This window comes from Schistocerca americana, chromosome 6 (genome assembly GCF_021461395.2).
Source record: "Schistocerca americana isolate TAMUIC-IGC-003095 chromosome 6, iqSchAmer2.1, whole genome shotgun sequence".
In the NCBI taxonomy this organism is placed as follows: domain Eukaryota; kingdom Metazoa; phylum Arthropoda; class Insecta; order Orthoptera; family Acrididae; genus Schistocerca; species Schistocerca americana.
Genome location: NC_060124.1, coordinates 246,076,684 through 246,096,415, shown reverse-complemented (window position 1 = coordinate 246,096,415; position 19,732 = coordinate 246,076,684).

Below are 19,732 nucleotides of genomic sequence, written 5' to 3'. Positions count from 1 at the left end.
TCTGCTGCCAAAAGTTGTTCAGAGATGTCAATAAAAGTTACTTTTGTGATGTATGTAGTAACTTTTCATTTCTCCTTCACCATTGAAGTATGAGGGCCATGGAAATTATTGGGTATCTATAACCCAACCTCACCAGTTGTGTTACAAATATATCATCTCACCAGTTACGGGTTAATTTCGCTTCAAGATTTCCGGTTTGTTTCATACCGTATATAATAAACACGTTCAAACATGTGCATATATGTCCGTGCATAGAATTTTCCAATAGACGCTTTCAGTTCTCTGTTTTAGACCACGCCAAATTATAAAAGTACTTCTTGGTTTTTATTTCCATTGTTAAAACGAAAGGGAAAAAACATCGTCCTTCAGTTATAAATAAAAACCTTGTTTTTTTTCTTACATTAAGCTAACATTTCGCAACATTTACAGTAAGTATTAATATTGCTGTAGGTTGTTTAAGAACGAATGAAAAAACTATTTTACTTTTTACTCTGCATATTTCGATTCACCACGAGTAATGCAAACTTACTTTTTCTTTTTTTCAGACTCAGCTAGCAGGATAATACTTTCAGAATACAGAAGCGTATTATTTATATACACTTCGAATTCAGACGCTGACAGCGACAGCCTCTTACCTTTCGTGAGTGCAGTGGAATTTAAGTTTGATATAATTTATTAGGATTGATGTGGATTCAGAGTAAATCAAAAAATACGAAGGTAATGATGATTTTCAGAAATGAAATCAGTGATATAGATATCAAAACTGGGAACCAAAATAAAGTATGGCAGACAATAAGGGAGTAGAAGAAGCAGACGAGCACAGGCAAAGAGTCTACTAGTATCACACATAGGTCTCAATTTGATGTAAAAATTTCGCAGAAAGTATGTCAGGATCCCGGACTTCTATAGAAGGAAATCATTGTAGGATTTGAGATGTGACGTCAGAGAAAATAAACTGGACTAATGAGATTAAAAATGATGTTATTCGTACAATTGCCGAAGAAGGGAATTTATGGAAAACACTAAAAGAAAGGGCAAAATGTTGTGCCATGTGTTCCAGCTTCAAAGAGTAACTACAACAGTAGTAGATGGAGTATAGAGGGAAAAAATTCTAAGGAGTGACAGAGATTGGATTATGCACCACAAATAAAACCACAAGTCGAGTCCTTCAGGTTAAGTGTTGCTCTGAGACGGAGATATTAATACAGTATGTTCCATGAAATAAAACCTCTTTTTTTAGAAAAACTGTGTGCTAAAGTTACTTGATCATAGGTTGGATTACTATACAATTCATAGCAGCTGTTAGGAAATTTTATACGTAAATAGACAAGACTTTACTGGATATTAAGTAATAAGTTACACAGCAACTACTGTAGGAGCTACAGTAAAAAATAAAATGAACGTGAACAGTCAAGCTTTTAAATGTAGTCTTCTAGCAATACTGGGAAATGTGAATGACAAACTCCAGATTTCCAAGTCAAAGGAAAAAAATATTGAAAATGTACCCAACTTAATTATGACTTGCGAAGAACCTCCGTTACACTCGGTCCTGCTGGCTACAAAAGCATTATGTTTCAAGTACGCCAAGGCAGTCATTGACTTTTTACCTCTGTCGCCGTTTTTAGAAGAACCCTTGAACGAATGGACAAGTTTTCTTAAAGAAAACTTTCTTGAGAACTGTGAAAGAAACGCAGCTACTAGGCTGCAGGAGCAAAGAGAGTACCAGTATATATATTTTTCGAACCGTAATGTTTTGTGGAGAAACAAATACACGTCACTCATTGTGTCTGTCTTGATTTCGTTTATCAGGTATTACTACAACACAACAGTGAAACAATGTGCGTCTGGAAACTTCGGTGAATGGTCTCAGAAAGGAAGCGGAGGAGTTGAAGAGAAGCAAAGACAATGTAAGAGCTGTTGCCCATGAACATTCGCAAACGTTTTGGATATCCAACAATACGTGAAAATGGTGCTTCCAGCGCTATCAGAAGTGTGTTGTAGCTGTTGGTCACTCTTTAAAGCCCAGAGAAGGTTTTTGTTTTTGACTTTTGTTTCCTTACTTTCTGAGACAATTCAGCGAACTTTTCAGACAAACTTTGTATGTCAAATGACGCGAGGACAGTGCTGTATTTCTGAATGACAAAAGTAGCTAAAAAAAATGGCTCTAAGCGCTATGGGATTTAAACATCTGAGGTCATCAGTCCCCTAGACTTAGAACAACTTAAACCTAACTAACCTAAGGACATCACAGACATCCATGCTCGACCTGCGACCGTAGCAGCAGCGCGGTTCCGGACTGAAGTGCCTAGAACCGCTCGGCCACAACGTCCGGGAAAAATAGCTCACAGGAAGTCATTAATTTGGTTCAAATATTCTACTTTTATTTTTGTTTTGTGTTTGCTAACTTGTAGTTTCGGCTGTTGAACATTGTAAAATACGTAGTGCAATAGATGGCTATACATTGCTAAAATACGGCGGAGTGAGTGGATATTTAAATTAAACATTGCCACTAGCTCTTTCCTGAATTCGTGTGACGTAATATTCCAAGCAAATTATATTAGTAAGTCGTATGTCAGGTTATAGCTATTCAGGGAAGTGTTGGTGTGAAACCGTTACATTTATGCTCTAGTCAATCCACTGCATTTTAGCAGTGCATGACAAACGAAGGTTTTATTTGTACCCCAAATAATTCAGTTTGTCGAGTTAGACTATACACCCAAAAATGGCCACATAACCGAAACAACTAATGGAGAATACTAAACAAAAAGATATTTTAACACAGCTAACAACAGTCATAGCCGCGACTGTACGTAATTCGAAAGTATTTTTGATGTGGCTCCCAACACAGCTGAGATATTGCAACTGTATATATTTATTTGTTGAAAACAGTGAACATTTAAATATGTACGAACAAAGATCGCGAATTGGTCGGACATATCGCACTTTGGCCAAGAGGATTGGCCAAGGTACGATTAATTGAAAGAATCGGCATGTATCCGACTTCGGCCAGCCATTTCGCTATCTGACCGGAGATTCCTGGCCAAAACGCGATGTGATAGCACATAGGTCAGGAAATCCCTGGCTAAATCGTGCTGCGTACTGTGATAAGGTAATAATGTGCGGTAGGCAGCGCTTCTCTCACTTTCAGTGTTAACTGTGCCGTGCACGTGGTAGCTGTAGCCTTTCGGAGAAGGTCCTACCTGTGTTCCTGGTTTCTCATCGTGACAAAATGGATTAATTGTGAGTACTGTTAAGTTTTCTGATATTTTTGGCTGTGATCTTTGTACATCTTTAAGATGTGATAAGGGAATGTCGGTTAATTATTTGAGCTATTTTTGCTATTTAATTGGCTCCCACTTTGCGTTCTTGCTCAGTTTTGTGAAACGTGATGTACCGCCCCTCGGCCCCTCACTTGAGGTCTTCCCTGGCCAATTTAAATAGAAAATATATTTAGTAAACATACCTAAAACTTGTCTTTCATTTATTACTTACTTCTGCAAAAGAGGACAAGAAAATGATAACTACATTATTGTAAGGTTCATTATAACGAGTTTAATTAGACTGCTTGTTGTAACAGCTGCCAAATGGCTCTCAGCGCTCGTGGTGTTTTGAAATTATTTTCTTCAAATAAGTAAAAACAAATTAGGGGGCGATACCAACTTCCCTAATCCCTCACTCACTCCTTCGGCATTCGTGTGCTCCTCCTCTGTATAAAACTCTACAAAAAAAAAAAAAAAGTAATAAATAAATAAATAAAATTAAATTAAATTAAAACACACATGTAAACAGAAACGCTTTTGTTTCTAATATTAATTAAAACAATTTAATAAAAATATGTTTTTTATAGAGGAACTGTATTAAACACGTTATTAAGACATGAAAACACCTTGCTTTAAATACATCAAACCTGAGTAGGCCCTGGTATTCATAACAGTCAGACAGAACGACAAAAAGGTTTCTGAAAATAGCAGGCCTAACCCTTTTAACAGATCGCTAAAAATTGATCTTTTACTGATGTAGACTAATGTCACTGAACCTTACTATTCAAATGAATGACTACATTGTTTGTACATTATTATCTTTATGTACCTACTCAATTTCTAAATGTATATGATCACTAAGAGAATTGTTGTCAGTGAACTTAGGATTAGCTTCCTTTTGTCAAAGATTAACCTCTCTCTGGAGCAAATCAGTAACAGCTTGCACTGTACTTGCTCGAGGATTGTCCTGCAAAATGATGGTGAGGTCCTGCAGAAAGAGTCATCACTTCTTTCGCTAGGATGGTCATAGGTTGTGTTCCAAAAATGAACAGCATAGAGACAGAAGTGATGACACTTTCTGCAGGACCTGACCATCATTTTGCAGGACACGCTCAAGCATGTACAGTGCAAGCTGTTACTGATTTGTTTGACTGATGGGGTTGCTAAGTGCTATACCACCTACTGCACTCCACTGACTTAAGCCCTCGTAAGTTCAACTCGATTTCTAAACAGAAGTAAACACTTCACGGCATTCTCTTCAGAATTGCTACAAATTCGTCGGGAAATGACCACGCCGCTCGAACTGTCAACACAACTGGCACTGTTAAGAGTATCCTACGACTTCCACGACGCTGGCAACGGTTTATACACAATGCTGGTGGCTACTTTGAAGGTCAGTAAAACTTTGAAACACGTATCTATTTTGTAGAAGATGTAAATAAATAGTTGCCACTATTAAAGTCCCTACCCTCGTAATTATAGGCACACAAAATTTGGGGAACTTAATGTATCCATTTTTAGTGCAGTCCTCGAACTGCTTTAATAAGACTATTATAAAACAAATCAAAACGAGACTTTCGTAAGTTAACAACGAGGGTAAAGAGCTTGTTGATGAATTATTTAGTTACAATTGTTTATGACAGAAAAGAGATGAATAGAAAAGTGAAAGTAGTCTGGAGTGCTTACAGTAAATGATTTATGGTTTCAAAATTAATCTTTCAGTGTCCATGGAGAGCTGTCCGCCCCGATAACTGAGTGGTCAGAGTGACGGATTGCCGTCCTACGGGCCCGGGTTCGATTCCCGGCTGGGTGGGGGATTTTCTCCTCTCGGGGACTGTGTTGTGTTGTCTTCATCATCCTTTCATTCCCATCCGGTGCGCAGGTCGCCCAATGTGGCGTCGAATGTAATAAGACCTGCACCAAGGCGGCCGGACCTGCCCCGTAAGGGGCTCCCGGACACTGACGCCAAACGCTCATTTGCATTATGGAATGCACAGATTGCAGCCGGTGTAGCTTATTGCCTTGAGGAGCAGTCGAATTAACTGTGGATGTTTAACTGATACAGCTGTTACTTTTGATAATGGCAGTGACATTAGAGGCTGCAAATTAGGGTTAACATCTGGCAGACTTCTCAGTTATTCGAGGATTAGTCTAAGCTCTGTTGCAAAGAAGAAGAATTTTATTTTGCAGGTTTAAGGTTTTCTTAGACATCTGCCGGGCAAGTTCGGAACACGGTAGCTTAGAGATGGGCTGATATTGTAGTCGGTATGCCGTCAAGGCCAAAGACCAGTGAGGCCACAGAAAGGGGAGACAGATATCAAGCGCTGGTGTGCTACATAACAAGACACTGTGAGGTAACTCTATGTAACTTCACCGCCTAAGCGCCAACACAAAATGACATGTAAACACAAAAGAATCGAGCTTGGAGACTCAGAATTACTACTGAATTACCACAGCAATGCAAGGAGCGCTGACCGATTCGATAAATAAGGACGAATACGCTCACACGTTCAGAGCCACTGTATCACACATACAGATTCGATCCTTTAAATAGAGAGGCTTTCCGAGCTCCACAACGCATGGTTCTGTGCAGCCATTTTGGTGGTGCCGCTAGAACCATAGACAATGATAGTCTATTGAGTTTCTGTAAAACTATGACGAGCTGATCGGCGGTGGTCAGCCTGCTACTTGCTTCCTGACTTCAGTACTGAGAGACAGCCAGCCTGATGTACAACACAAGGACGGTCCCCTGCTGCTGCCTACTGAGTGATCGCTGAAGAGAAGACTGATGAGCGACCATCCCTCTTCTAGCACTGATTCATCAGGGATCATTTGCAGACTGTCATGTTCGCACTGACCAGGCGAGGAACGTCTGCAAAGCCTGCTGGCTGACTCGTGAACATCTGTTGCAATCTTGGTCGATCCATGGTGGTTGAGCAGGACCTAGTCTTCAAGGCAGCGAACATCCTGGACAAACAGCTGTCTGCGCCTGAGCACATTAAGAGCGGTCTTTGAGAGTGCTGAGGAAGGAGCCATACAATAAAAAATAGGTCACTGTGGAACGAGTGGGCAAGCAGCACGCCTTCCTTGGCCCACCGCCACTGCACACGACTATGACACTGATCTGGGCTGTCGACATCATATATCGCTGATGGGGCGTCAGCATTCCCTCGTGGCATATGTGCCACCGCCTGTCCACTGACTGCAGCCCTGTACACTCTTATACCTTTGTACATTCTGCACGAGAAATAAATGTTATCACAAATAACGCTGTATCACTGACAACTCCGGGCATGCACTCAAATTCACACTTCATCACAACGCGACCCCAGCACACGTGTCTCAACAGCTCTGAATGGACAGAGATGGGTATAAAATCGCCAGAACTCTTTTCAAAACAACCACTATTCCATTTCCTTCAAATAATTTACGAAACCTCTACGGGGAATTGAACCACGCTCTCCTGAGTACGAGTACGATACCACAAAAACTGCAACATACCAGTCACACGATATATGATGAACAATGTGGAGGGAGCAAACTGTGTTGTATAAGACTAACATCTACTAACCGTGAACGAACGAGTACAATGGAAGTGCAGTTGAAAGCCACCTTAGCCACATAAATGCTGGCAGAAATTTTAGATTAAATGTCTCAGAACACGTAAGGGCACCAAAAATTTAAGATATACATTCCACACTTTTCAGTGCGTCTCTAAGTACATTGTCATCACCCTAATTACAGAGAAGCAAAACCTCCATATCCTAAATCACAGTAATCGTAGTTAACTGTCTTTAAAAAAGGCTATGATATTCATAAACCGAAGCATAAGAATGTTATTATCTCTGACACACACACACACACACACACACACACACACACACACACACACACACACAACCAGACACAGCTCTTCTGTTTTTCGCTTTTTCATTGACGACAAGCACATACATAAACGAACAAAAATGTAATATTTCCAAAATCCTTACCCAAATAAAGTTGAGTTTCGCGGCTGACCGTCCCAGTAAGGACGACAAAAAAATTGCTATCAGCAGCGCAATAACAAATCAAAGTGCACTATAATCGCCTGGAAACCGTATTGTCTAAGACTAACATCTAGTAACCGTGAACGAACGAGTGCAAGGGAAGTGCAGTTGAAAGCCACCATAGCTACACAACATAGACTACAACAGTAACAAAAGGTAATAAACAAACGAAAATTCGCAATGGACTCCTTTTTGAAACGAATTAGGGTTTAGCAGCTGACAGACATACATAAATATAAAAGGCACAACACTATATAACAGGACGCCTAGAGAGGCTAATCTATCAGTAAGCTTCAAAGCTGACCTACGACAACGTTTCTCATTTGATCATATATTTTTTCTGTTTTTACAATTCGGGCCTAATTTTTACAAAAATGAAACTTTTCAATCCTTTGTTACATATGGTGTGCTGTGTTTATTATAGATCAGTGACCGGAACTATTAAGTGGCCACAGTAAACCTAAAGTGTAGCGCAGGGGTAAGATTCTATAGATACAGACATAGTGTAAAAGTTAACGATAACCTACTATCTACAAATCACAAATTCACAAAATAGGTGCCATCATTTTTACAGGGAATATACAAAGGTCCACTTATTATGCCATAACTAAACGTCCAATGAAACATATTCGAGTAAAGGGAAACACATTGCAATATTTTGATAGGAGGCGGATAGGGAAAATGTTAGGCACACAGCTATTTACTTCGCTTATGAAGCTTACTCAGTTGCAAAGTGTAAACTAGTGATAACCATAAACTTCATCGAATTGCTAATTTGACAGCAGGTCAGGCGAACTATTTACGATTATTTAACTGAGCATATTTTCTCGATGGAATGAAACGATGTATTTCCTTGGCTACGCCGAAGACTGTATATAGAAACAGTTGATTCGCACATATTCATGAAATCTTCGTTCTGCGCCGTGTATGACTTAAAGAAAAAATATTCATTCATCCATTTCCATTCGACATTCGTTTTTGTCGATGTGGCACTTTGACACACTAGCACTCCTAATCACACATTATTAAATTCTTCAATTGTTTGTTTTAGAACTCAGAAGAGGTACTAATTTTTCATTGTTGTGTGCATAACGTGGGCGCTACTAAGAAATTACCTCTACAAAGAGCAAGAATACATAAACAGAACTTCTAAGGCAATTCCTTGCATAGAATTCTACAGTGTTAGACATCGACAACACTACGCTTTTCATCTATAATTATGAAGAATCGGTTAACATTAAAGGCATTCCATGCCTGGACAGAAAATGTTTCCTTGGGAAAAAAGAAAAGTATAAAAAGTGCCCTTCTATTACTTCTCGTGGTTGGATGAACTACAGTAGTTTATTTTATTTGTAAACAACCAGCTTCCTCAACAGTCCATGAAGTTTCAGGACTGGATTAGTAAATACAGAGAACAGGTAAGATGGTCGTTCTAATGTTTAGATGTTCCATATAGTCTACCCCCACTTGGGTAAAATCAACAGAACGTACACTCAACCATAAGGAACTGTCTTAAAAGTCTTTCTGTAGGACGTTGTTCAACTTTCACGTCATGTGGTCTTGTATACTGGTTATGTCGTGAAAGCGATGACCATTGATTTGAACTCTGCAGTTCGTCATTTTGTAGTAGGTTCGTATAGATAACACTACATCTCGTCACCAGTGATGATTTTTTTTTTTTTTTTTCAGAAAAGAAGTGTCCGCTTTTTGCATTTCAGTTAAGTCTCAGACGCATCGTTGCTTTCGTTGTGGAGGAGAGATGTGCGCGACAAACTTCGTTCACATTTTAGTTTTCTTCAAATAATTCTGGAAATGTTGCCCCACCGCGATTGGTGATACATCAGCAATAATACACTACGGCCAGACTTGACATTGCCTCCTCACATTTTACTGGACGAATGCTCATCTCTTGTTTATAGCTATTAGTTCAAGTACCACTGCTGTTGTTGCGCTGACGTCGCTTATACTCCAGAAAATTAATCACTTTCGGAACATTTTGGGCGTTCAGTGTATGTGGTAACAATGCTTACTACCAAGTTACACACAAAATGTACAACACTTCATGTCACGTACTGTGTCTCTTCTTCCACTGATAGTCCACTAACTTTAGTCTCTTACTCTGGCTTCTATTCCAATCACAAAATCACTACCTATACAGTGATGAATCTTTCTTTGTACGACTGATACGTTTGTTGTTGGCTGGGGAGGGCGTAGAATAAGTTTCATGCTGACGGCAACCGTGTTGGCGAGTAGAAATATTCCTCCTCTATTGATATGATGCAGATACATTAAACTAGTGAAGCCGAAATGTTTCACCGTTGCTAAATATGTAAGGGAATTGGATATACATCTAATCTTCTTTTCATCCACCTCTCTCTGCCTATCACCTCCTTCCGCTCTCTCTGTCCTTCTCCTACTTCCCTTTCAACGTCCATTTTCCCCAACCCCTGTGTACTGTTATTACTAATTCAGATACCACAGTAGAATTCCAGTCATAAACCGACAAGCCTTAAATACAACTCTCTTCTTTTGTACGAAAACCAACCACGAGGAAGAAAACAAAACAGCAAATTGTTGGGCATACCATTTTTATTTAAAACTGTATATAATGAGAAAGATTATATGCGGCGTGAAACATTTTGTGTAACTGTTTAAATGCCCTTTTATCGTAGTTAAAACTGACTGCGAGAACGGAAACATAACCGCACATTTCCACTGCGAAGGAGAGAATTTCCTTTCTCGCAATTTTTTTAACAAAAAACCTGTACATTGTTCCTTAAAAAACATATAACCTGTGGACGTCTGAATGTTTATTAGAGTATCGTGTAAAAATTGTAAGTAAATTCGTCGAAATTTATAAATACTTGGTAACAACATTTCTCTATTTACTCATACATATTTATTTACATATCATATATATTAAACTGTATGGGCTGTTTCTGTTCGCCTGTGTATAAGAGTATCGTGCAAAAACTTGAAGAAATCGGTTTAGTACATTTCTATTTTTTGTAAGAATGTGAGACAAGGACTTGTATTCATACGGTAGTGTAGTTATATATTTGCATAGTACTTATACATTCTAAGACAAAAGAAGCGACGCACCACAAGGGATTATCCGAATGGGACACAGATGAGTAGATGTGATCTACATGTACAGACAAACAAATAATTACAATTTTAGAAAAATTCGACGATTTATTCAAGAGGAAGAGCTTCAAAATGGTTCAGATGGCTCTGAGCACTCTGGGACTTAACATCTGAGGTCATCAGTCCCCTATAACTTAGAACTACTTAGACCTAGCTAACCTAAGGACATCATACACATCCATGCCCGAGGCAGGATTCGAACATGCGACCGTAGCGGTCCGGCGGTTCCTAGAACTGCTCGGCAACAGCGGCCGGCGCAGAGCTTCACAAAAAAATGTTCAAATGTGTGTGAAAACCTATGGGACTTAACTGCTAACGTCATCAGTCCCTAAGCTTACACATTGCTTAACCTAAATTATCCTAAGGATAAACACACACACCCACGCCCGAGGGAGGACTCGAACCTCCGCCGGGACCAGCCGCACAGTCCATGACTGCAGCGCCTTAGACCGCTCAGCTAATCCCGCTCGGCAGAGCTTCATAAATTGAGCAAGCCAATAACGGATTGGCCCACCTCCGGCCATTATACAAGCAGTTCTTCGAATTGCCATTGATTGATAAAGGTTTTGGATGTTCACCTGAGGGATATCGTGCCTGATTCTGTCCACCTGGCGGGTTAGATCGTCAAAACACCGAGATGGTTCGAGGGCTCTGCCATTAATTCTCCAAAATTTCTCAACTGGGGGGTGATCCGGCGACCTTGCAGGCCAAGGTAGGGTTTGGCAAGCACGAAGACAAGCAGTGCGGATGAGCATTATTTTCCTGAAGTGTAAGCCTAATATGGGTTGCCACGAAGGCAACAAAACGAGTCGAGGAATATTGTCAACGTACCGCTTTGTGGTAAGGGTGTCGCGGATGACAACCAAAGGGGTCCTGCAATGAAAAGCAGTACTCCTAGTTGTCGGGCCGTTATGGCACGTGACAGTACAGTTGTTATCGCACCTTTGTCCGGGGCGTCTCCAGATACGTTTTGCCTGGTAACTGGGGCTCAGTTCGAAGCAGGACTCATCACTGAAGGCAGTTCTACTCCAGCCAACTTGTTAGTGTATAAAGGTCACTTGTAGTGGGCGCAAGAGGCGTAGTGAGCTTAGCGATCTTTCTGTGGGCCGCCTATTAATCGTCTTCGTGACCCGTGAATGATAATGATGAATCTGGGGCTGTGAGTATCTCTCTGACGACTGTTCGGTCCTGACGTTCTGTGTGACCGCTTCCTTCTTGACGCTGTATTCGGCCATGATTCACCCATTCCTGCCATGGTTCACCCATTCCTGCCAATTTCGTCGAATAGTGGCATCGATCCTGTTAGAATGTCCGGCGATTCGCTTATTTCTCTAACCAACTTCTTTGAGCCGAACTACATGTCCTTTCTGAAATGCTGACATCTAAGTATATTGCCCATTATGCCGCGAGGCATAGTTAATATCCAACTGAGTACACGGAATGAAATTACGCACTGTTATCGACATGTCCTCTGGTTACCATTCTTGCCAGCTGTACGGTGAATTGCATTGTAGCGTCACACGTTGGTCCATCCGCGCCAAAATGTACGATTTTACATTTTCCGTCGATACCTGTATGAACATCGAATTGTGACCAGTTTGCATAACTCCTTCGCGATGCACCGTTTTTTGGAACGTACATACAGTACTTGAATGGACATGCTCCTCTTGTGATAGCTGAAGTCTCTGGACAAGCGAAGCGTTCCTGGTGGCTGGACAAAAACGCAATCTATACCAGTTTTCATAAAAGGACGTCGAATAGACGCACAAAAATTTTATCTGTATTACTGAGATCGGATTGTCGTAGATTTGGGAACATGCTTTATGCTCATCTATTATACGTCTAGACCTAAAGTCTCGTCTGTAGAAATGAACATGCTTTTCTAAAAACGAACGATCATGTGAAACTCAGATCGCTCTGTTCGTTTACAAGGCCCAATAAGCAGTAGACATTAGTTCTAAAGTTGATGCAGTGTTATTTGACTTCCAGAAGGCTTCCGATACATTAAAAAATTGCTTTAATCCATACCCGCACCTCTGTTTCGTCTACTGGCTACCGGTATTGGTACCAAATATCATCGTCGAGCCAACCCATCGGGTACAGTCGCCAAACTTGCTTACCAAGTACGTGTGTCGTATATGTTACTGAGTGCTGGTCGCTCATCAATGAGCAATATCGGGAGGACAACGTCGCGCCTGGTGGTCCAGTACGAAGTACTTTCTTGGAAACGGAAAGCTCGAGGGATTCAGTCCAGGTCGAACCACGAATATTTCTTTGTGTCGTCAACCTAGCCCTCACCTTTTAGACAAACGTAGATTCTGTAAGGACGACATGTCGTTCGTATTCCACATTAAACTAGAGATCCCCTTTCCTCAGTACGATAAATCCGGTATGTCAGGGATACTCAAGTCTCAGAGATGGCATTCAAGTGGAAGACTTGCACCAGGGCATTGAGAAAATTTATTTATTATGAGTATAATCAGTAGCTGGAATACGTCCATAGCAGAACTGGAGAACGTTCAAGATCACTTAGCGAGTAAGTATTCACTTACGAAACTGAATGCACCGGCAGCATTTACTACGATAAAACAACAGCCGTATTGTGTCGGCGAACTGCTTTAGTCCTGATAAACTTGCTTCGTTTGCAGATTGACAAGTTAGTAACTTCACAAACGTTTGATATCACAATTGTGCATAACTGTGAATTATTTCCTACCCAGCTTCAAATATTTTCCTCCGTCCTGAATAACAGTAAAAAGCGTGAGCCATAACTATTTTCGTATTTAACATGTTTATCTAAAGAATCAGATATTATCAACTTGTTCAACTTTTTATAGCTCAAAATGTACATCAGTATCCTACTGCTTTGCAACTGGCAGTTTGCCATTCGAAGTTAAATTTTATTTTACATTACTACATTCCATTTACGAAGTTTGCGTCGTTCGCTTGGATTATTAATTGTGCTGGCGCGAGTGCACGAAGAAATATTTTTCTGTCTCTTGTCCTTATTGCCACATTACTTTTACTGTGGCATTGCTTCGTCACGTGCGAAACTGAGTTGCGACCCAGCATTGCAAATACATGCGCTCACTGAAAATTGTTAATGAGAAAGGAGTAATTATACCCTTTATTTATGTTCACATGTTTTGCGTTAGTATTTTTTTTTTTTTGGGGGGGGGGGGGGGCGGGGGGATAATCTTACGTTGTTGCAGTGTCTTGTTGTGTGATGCGTAACAATGATAGTACAGGTCGCAGTCAGTCCTGTTAATAGTCGATTGCGAGCAACGTTTAGCTCATTTGAGGGGAGTGGAATCAAAAATGTGTCGTTGCACCGACACATCTGTGGCGCCAACAGCTCAAAACAATTCAGTTTAAGGCAGCTTAGCGTGACATTAACAAGGCGACTTTTCACTACACGAACAACAATGAGGTTGTGTAGTACTTGAAGTTTGTAAGAAGTACTGCTATCTTTGATATTGTAACGTACCTATGTCATATTCCTTATGTATCGCTGGTGTCTAGAACTTCCAAACTCAAGAACACCTTTTCTCTGAAGGAGCATCGTCTTGCTGGTCTGTGGCAACAGTGCCTCAGCAGCAGTCGTCACGCGCCGGCTTAGCTTAGGCTGAGCTTCACCGCGAGGAGGTCACAAGGAGCAATGTCGCAAATAAACCAGTACGAAGAGTTTACTAGAATGCACAAAAATAATTGAAATGTTACGTCGATTCCTAGGAGACAAGTGTTTGAGTAATTCAGTCATTTTCCGGAAAGGAGCTTGGGATTCATCATAAGATTTAAGACAGAAACAGCACCGTCTTTGTGAATCAGTAATTTTTGTGCAGGAATACATTAATAGTAGAACGCACATGAAAAGTCTCAAGTAACTTTCCAAACGAGTAAATTTAATCTTTAAAAAGGATAAGAAAAACATGTTCATCATACAGGTTTATTTCGTAAGAAAGCGTATTCCCTATGTAAAGCATCCACTATCGAGTCCAGTGGTCAAACACCCACAAGTTGAATCTAAAAAATAAACTGAAAAGACATATCCGGAGCTCTACACCTGATGACATATGAAAGGACGACTGCTCTTTGGCGGTACGCAGCCTTGCGTCTGTCGTACGTATGTGGACAATCTACATCTACATGGATACTCTGCAAATCACATTCAAGGACCATGCAGAGGGTTCATCGAACCACCATCACAATTCTCAGTTATTCCAATCTAGAGCACTCAAAGACCTGAATCGAAACAGGGCCCCGGGATTAAACAACATTCCATTACATCTACTGACGGCCATGGGAGAGCCAGTCCTGACAAAACTCTACCATCTGGTGAGCAAGATGTATGAGACAGGCGAAATACCCTCAGACTTCAAGAAGAATATAATAATTTCAATCCCAAAGAAAGCAGGTGTTGACGGATGTGAAAATTACCGAACTCTTAGTTTAATAAGTCACAGCTGCAAAATACTAACACGAATTGTTTACAGACGAATGGAAAAACTGGAAGAAACCGACCTCGGGGAAGATCAGTTTGGATTCCGTAGAAATGTTGGAACACGTGAGGCAATACTGACCTTACTACTTATCTTAGAAGAAAGATTAAGGAAAGGCAAACCTACGTTTCTAGCATATGTAGACTTAGAGAAAGCTTTTGACAATGTTGATTGGAATACTCGCATTCAAATTCCAGAGGTGGCAGGGGTAAACTACAGGGAGCGAAAGTCTATTTACAATTTGTACAAAAACCAGATGGCGGTTATAAGAGTCGGGGACATGAAAGGGAAGCAGTGGTTGGGAAGGGAGTGAGACCGGGTTGTAGCCTCTCCCCGATGTTATTCAATCTGTATATTGAGCAAGCAGTAAAGGAAACAAAAGAAAAATTCGGGGTAGGTATGAAAGTCCATGGGGGAGAAATAAAAACATTGAGGTTCGCCGATGACATTGTAATTCTGTCAGAGACAGCAAAGGACTTGGAAGAGCAGTTGAACGGAATGGACAGTGTCTTGAAAGGGCGATATAAGATGAACATCAACAAAAGTAAAACGAGTATAATGGAATGTAGTTGAATTAAATCGGGTGATGCTGAGGGAATTAGATTAGGAAATGAGACACTTAAAGTAGTAAAGGAGTTTTGCTATTTGGGGAGCAAAATAACTGATGATGGTCGAAGTAGAGAGGATATAAAATGTAGACTGGCAATGGCAAGGAAAGCGTTTCTGAAGAAGAGAAATTTGTTAACATCGAGTATAGATTTAAGTGTCAGGAAGTCGTTTCTGAAAGTATTTGTATGGAGTGTAGCCATGTATGGAAGTGAAACATGGACAATAAATAGTTTGGACAAGAAGAGAATAGAAGCTTTCGAAATGTGACGCTACAGAAGAATGCTGAAGATTAGATGGGTAGGTCACGTAACTAATGATGAAGTATTGCATAGAATTGGGGAGAAGAGGAGTTTGTGGCGCAACTTGACAAAAAGAAGGGAGTGGTTAGTAGGACATGTTCTGAGGCATCAAGGGATCACAAATTTAGTATTGGAGGGCAGCGTGGAGGGGAAAAATCGTAAAGGGAGACCAAGAGATGAATACACTAAGCTGATTCAGAAGAATGTAGGTTGCAGTAGGTACTGGGTGATGAAGAAGCTTGCACAGGATAGGGTAGCATGGGGAGCTGCATCAAACCAGTCTCAGGGCTGAAGACCACAACAACAACAACATAGCGCGCGGAAAGAATGAACACCTATATCTTTCCGTACGAGCTCCGATTTCCCTTATTTTATCGTGGTGATCGTTCCTGCCTATGTAGGTTGGTGTCAACAAAATACTTGCGCATACTACTTTCTCTTAATGATTTCTAGCCCAAATCCTGAATCATTTCCGTGACACTCCCATATTTCGCGATAATACAAAACGTACTGCCTGTCGTTGAACTTTTTAGATGTACTCAGTCAGTCCTATCTGGTAAGGATCGCAAACCGCGCAGCAGGATTCTAAAAGAGGACAGACAAGCGTAGTGTAGGTAGTCTCCTTCGTAGGTCTGTTACATTTTCTAAGAGTCCTGCCAATAAAACGCAGTCTCCGTTTAGCCTTCCCCACAACATTTTCTGGCTCTGAGCACTATGGGACTTAAGTTCTGAGGTCATCAGTCCTCTCGAACTTAGCACTACTTAAACCTAACTAACCTAAGGACATCACACACACCCATGCCCGAGGCAGGATTCGAACCTGCAACCGTAGCGGTCACGTGGTTCCAGACTGAAGCGCCTAGAACCGCACGGCCACAACGGCCGGCAACATTTTCTGTATGTTCCTTCCAATTTAAGTTGTTCGTAATTGTAATACCTAGGTATTTTGTTGGATTTACCGTGTAACCGAGGTTAACGAGTTCCTGTTAGCACTCATGTGGATGACCTCACACGTTTCGTTTCTGAGGGCCCACTGCTACTTTTCGCACAGTTCAGATATCTTTTCTAAATCGTTTTCCAGTTTGTTTTGATTTTCTGACGACTTTGTTAGTCGATAAACGACAGCGTCATCTGCAAACAACCGAAGACGGCTGCTCAGATGGTCTCCCAAATCGTTTATATAAATAAGGAGCAACAAAGGGCCTATAACACTACCTTGGGGAACGCCAGAAATCACTCCTGTTGTACTCGATAACTTTCCGTCAATTACTACGAATTGTGACCTCTCTGACAGGAAATCACAAATCCAGTCCCATATCTGAGACGATATTCCATAAGCACGCAATTTCACTACGAGCCGCTTGTGTGGTACAGTGTCAAAAGCCTTCTGGAAATCCAGAAATACGGAATCGATCTGAAATCCCTTGTCAATAGCACTCAACACTTCATGTGAATAAAGAGCTAGTTGTGTTTCACAGGAACGATGTTTTCTGAAACAAAGTTGACTGTGTGCCAATAGACGCTTTGTGGTGAAGAATACCGGGTCGAAATGTAATAAAGAGAAATGACTGAAGATTAGAGTGGTGAACCCATGTGTGGACGACTAATAAGACAGAATCACGACTGAAACGGAAATCAAGACCATCTTGGATTGCAGTGGTTGGAGACAAGAAGAATCTTGAACTTCTTGGATAGCAGTGGTTCGACACGTCCTCCTCGATGGCAAAAGGGAGAGGCACAGTTTGCAGCATCATACCATAATACACCAACCAATAGTAGCAGAAACATACGTAACCTTTGCAATAATGCCAGCTGCACGTAGTTTGAAACTACTACTGTATGCGAAACATTTTAGTCTGTGGCGTGTGACGAAGTTTGTACAGAGGTAGTTGCTTAGAGCTATGTTTTGTACTTACGACTTTCCCGTGTAAAAATGAAGTCAGAGATGGAGCTGATACCAACCGATGCTGTTGTGGCTCAATAGAAACGGAGGATGCGACAGCACATGGATTAAAATTTCCGCGGTTGAGGAGAATCCGTAGACTGAGAACTAACTGCGGAACTAAGAGTGAGGAAAACTTCAGTACGACATATACAGGGTGTTACAAAAAGGTAAGGCCAAACTTTCAGGAAACATTCCTCACACACAAAGAAAGAAAATATGTTATGTGGACTCGTGTCCGGAAACTCATACTTTCCATGTTAGAGCTCATTTTATTACCTTTCTTCAAATCACATTAATCATGGAATGGAAACACACAGCAACAGAATGTACCAGCGTGACTTAAAACACTTTGTTACAGGAAATGTTCAAAATGTCCTCCGTTAGCGAGGATACATGCATCCTCCCTCCGTCGTTGGAATCCCTGATGCGCTGATGCAGCCTTGGAGAATGGCGTATTGTATCACAGCCGTCCACAATACAAGCACGAAGAGTCTCTACATTTGGTACCGGGGTTACGTAGACAAGAGCTTTCAAATGCCCCCATAAATGAAAGTCAAGAGGGTTGAGGTCAGGAGAGCGTGGAGACCATGGAATTGGTCCGCTTCTACCAATCCATCGGTCACCGAATCTGTTGTTGAGAAGCGTACGAACACTCCGACGGAAATGTGCAGGAGCTCCATCGTGCATGAACCACATGTTGTGTCGTACTTGTAAAGGCACATGTTCTAGCAGCACAGGTAGAGTATCCCGTATGAAATCATGATAACGTGCTCCATTGAGCGTAGGTGGAAGAACGAAACTAAAATGAGCTCTAACATGGAAATTAAGCGTTACCGGACACATGTCCACATAAAATCTTTTCTTTATTTGCGTGGGAGGAATGTTTTCTGAAAGTTTGGCCGTACTTTTTTGTAACATCCTGTATAGACTCAAGAAGAGTTAGAGAGGAGCAGATTTAACAGTAAAATCGAACACTACTTATCTCCAAATAGCATTCATGTGGTTATTATAACATTACACAATGCAATAAGGGAGAGTCAAGACCACAAAACAATAAATGAAAATCGAGAGAAAACTGCTCAGGAATCGACACGGACATAAAAGCACTTCAGGAGAATCAAGAAAAAAAAAACGGGAAGATGTTTAAAGAGGCGCGAGAGCTAATAGCGAAGATATTCAGAGCAAAGAAGACAAACACGCAGGTGCATGTTAAGAAATGCAAAACAACCTTCTATTCTTACGGAATGCTCATTACCCAGGGAGCCACAAGTAATAGCAAATTTTAGGTACCGATTTGTTAACTGAAGTACCTAGTTCTGCCCTGAACATGACAAACAGTATGCCAGCTGATGTGAACATAAATGATGAAACGAGTGAAAGATGCCCAGACGGTGATAGAACCTTACTGGAAGCACACATTCTCACACAGAATCTGATATATTGTCAGTGGGTGACGAAAGTACTCTGAAACGGAACATTCAAACAGAGGAAGAGGAGATTATCGTTGCAGTGGAACTGAAGCAGACTTCCACAAAACAAAAACACGATTCAGTAGACAAATATCAGAACTCGTTAGAAAGTGAGAAGAAACTTGAAGATATGTTGTCTTCGAAGCAACAAGAACAAAACATTTAGTACAAAGAAAGTGAGCAGATATTCCTGGAAAAATGCAACTAAAAGCACGAAAGTTCAGAGTTTACACTTACAACAGTCCATATAACCTAACCAGACGTATGGTGGAACGAACTTTTAATTTTTTCAAAAGGATTCAAGAAGGAATTATTATTTTGATGTACGCAGAGCGACATAACGGCTAATAAACAAAGTTTGTGGTCCCCTAACTGCCACAGTAATGAAAAGTGTGGAGGAGCCAGGATGAATGATCGCAGAAAACGGAACAAGAAAGCAAGAGTTGTCAGGAGGAGAA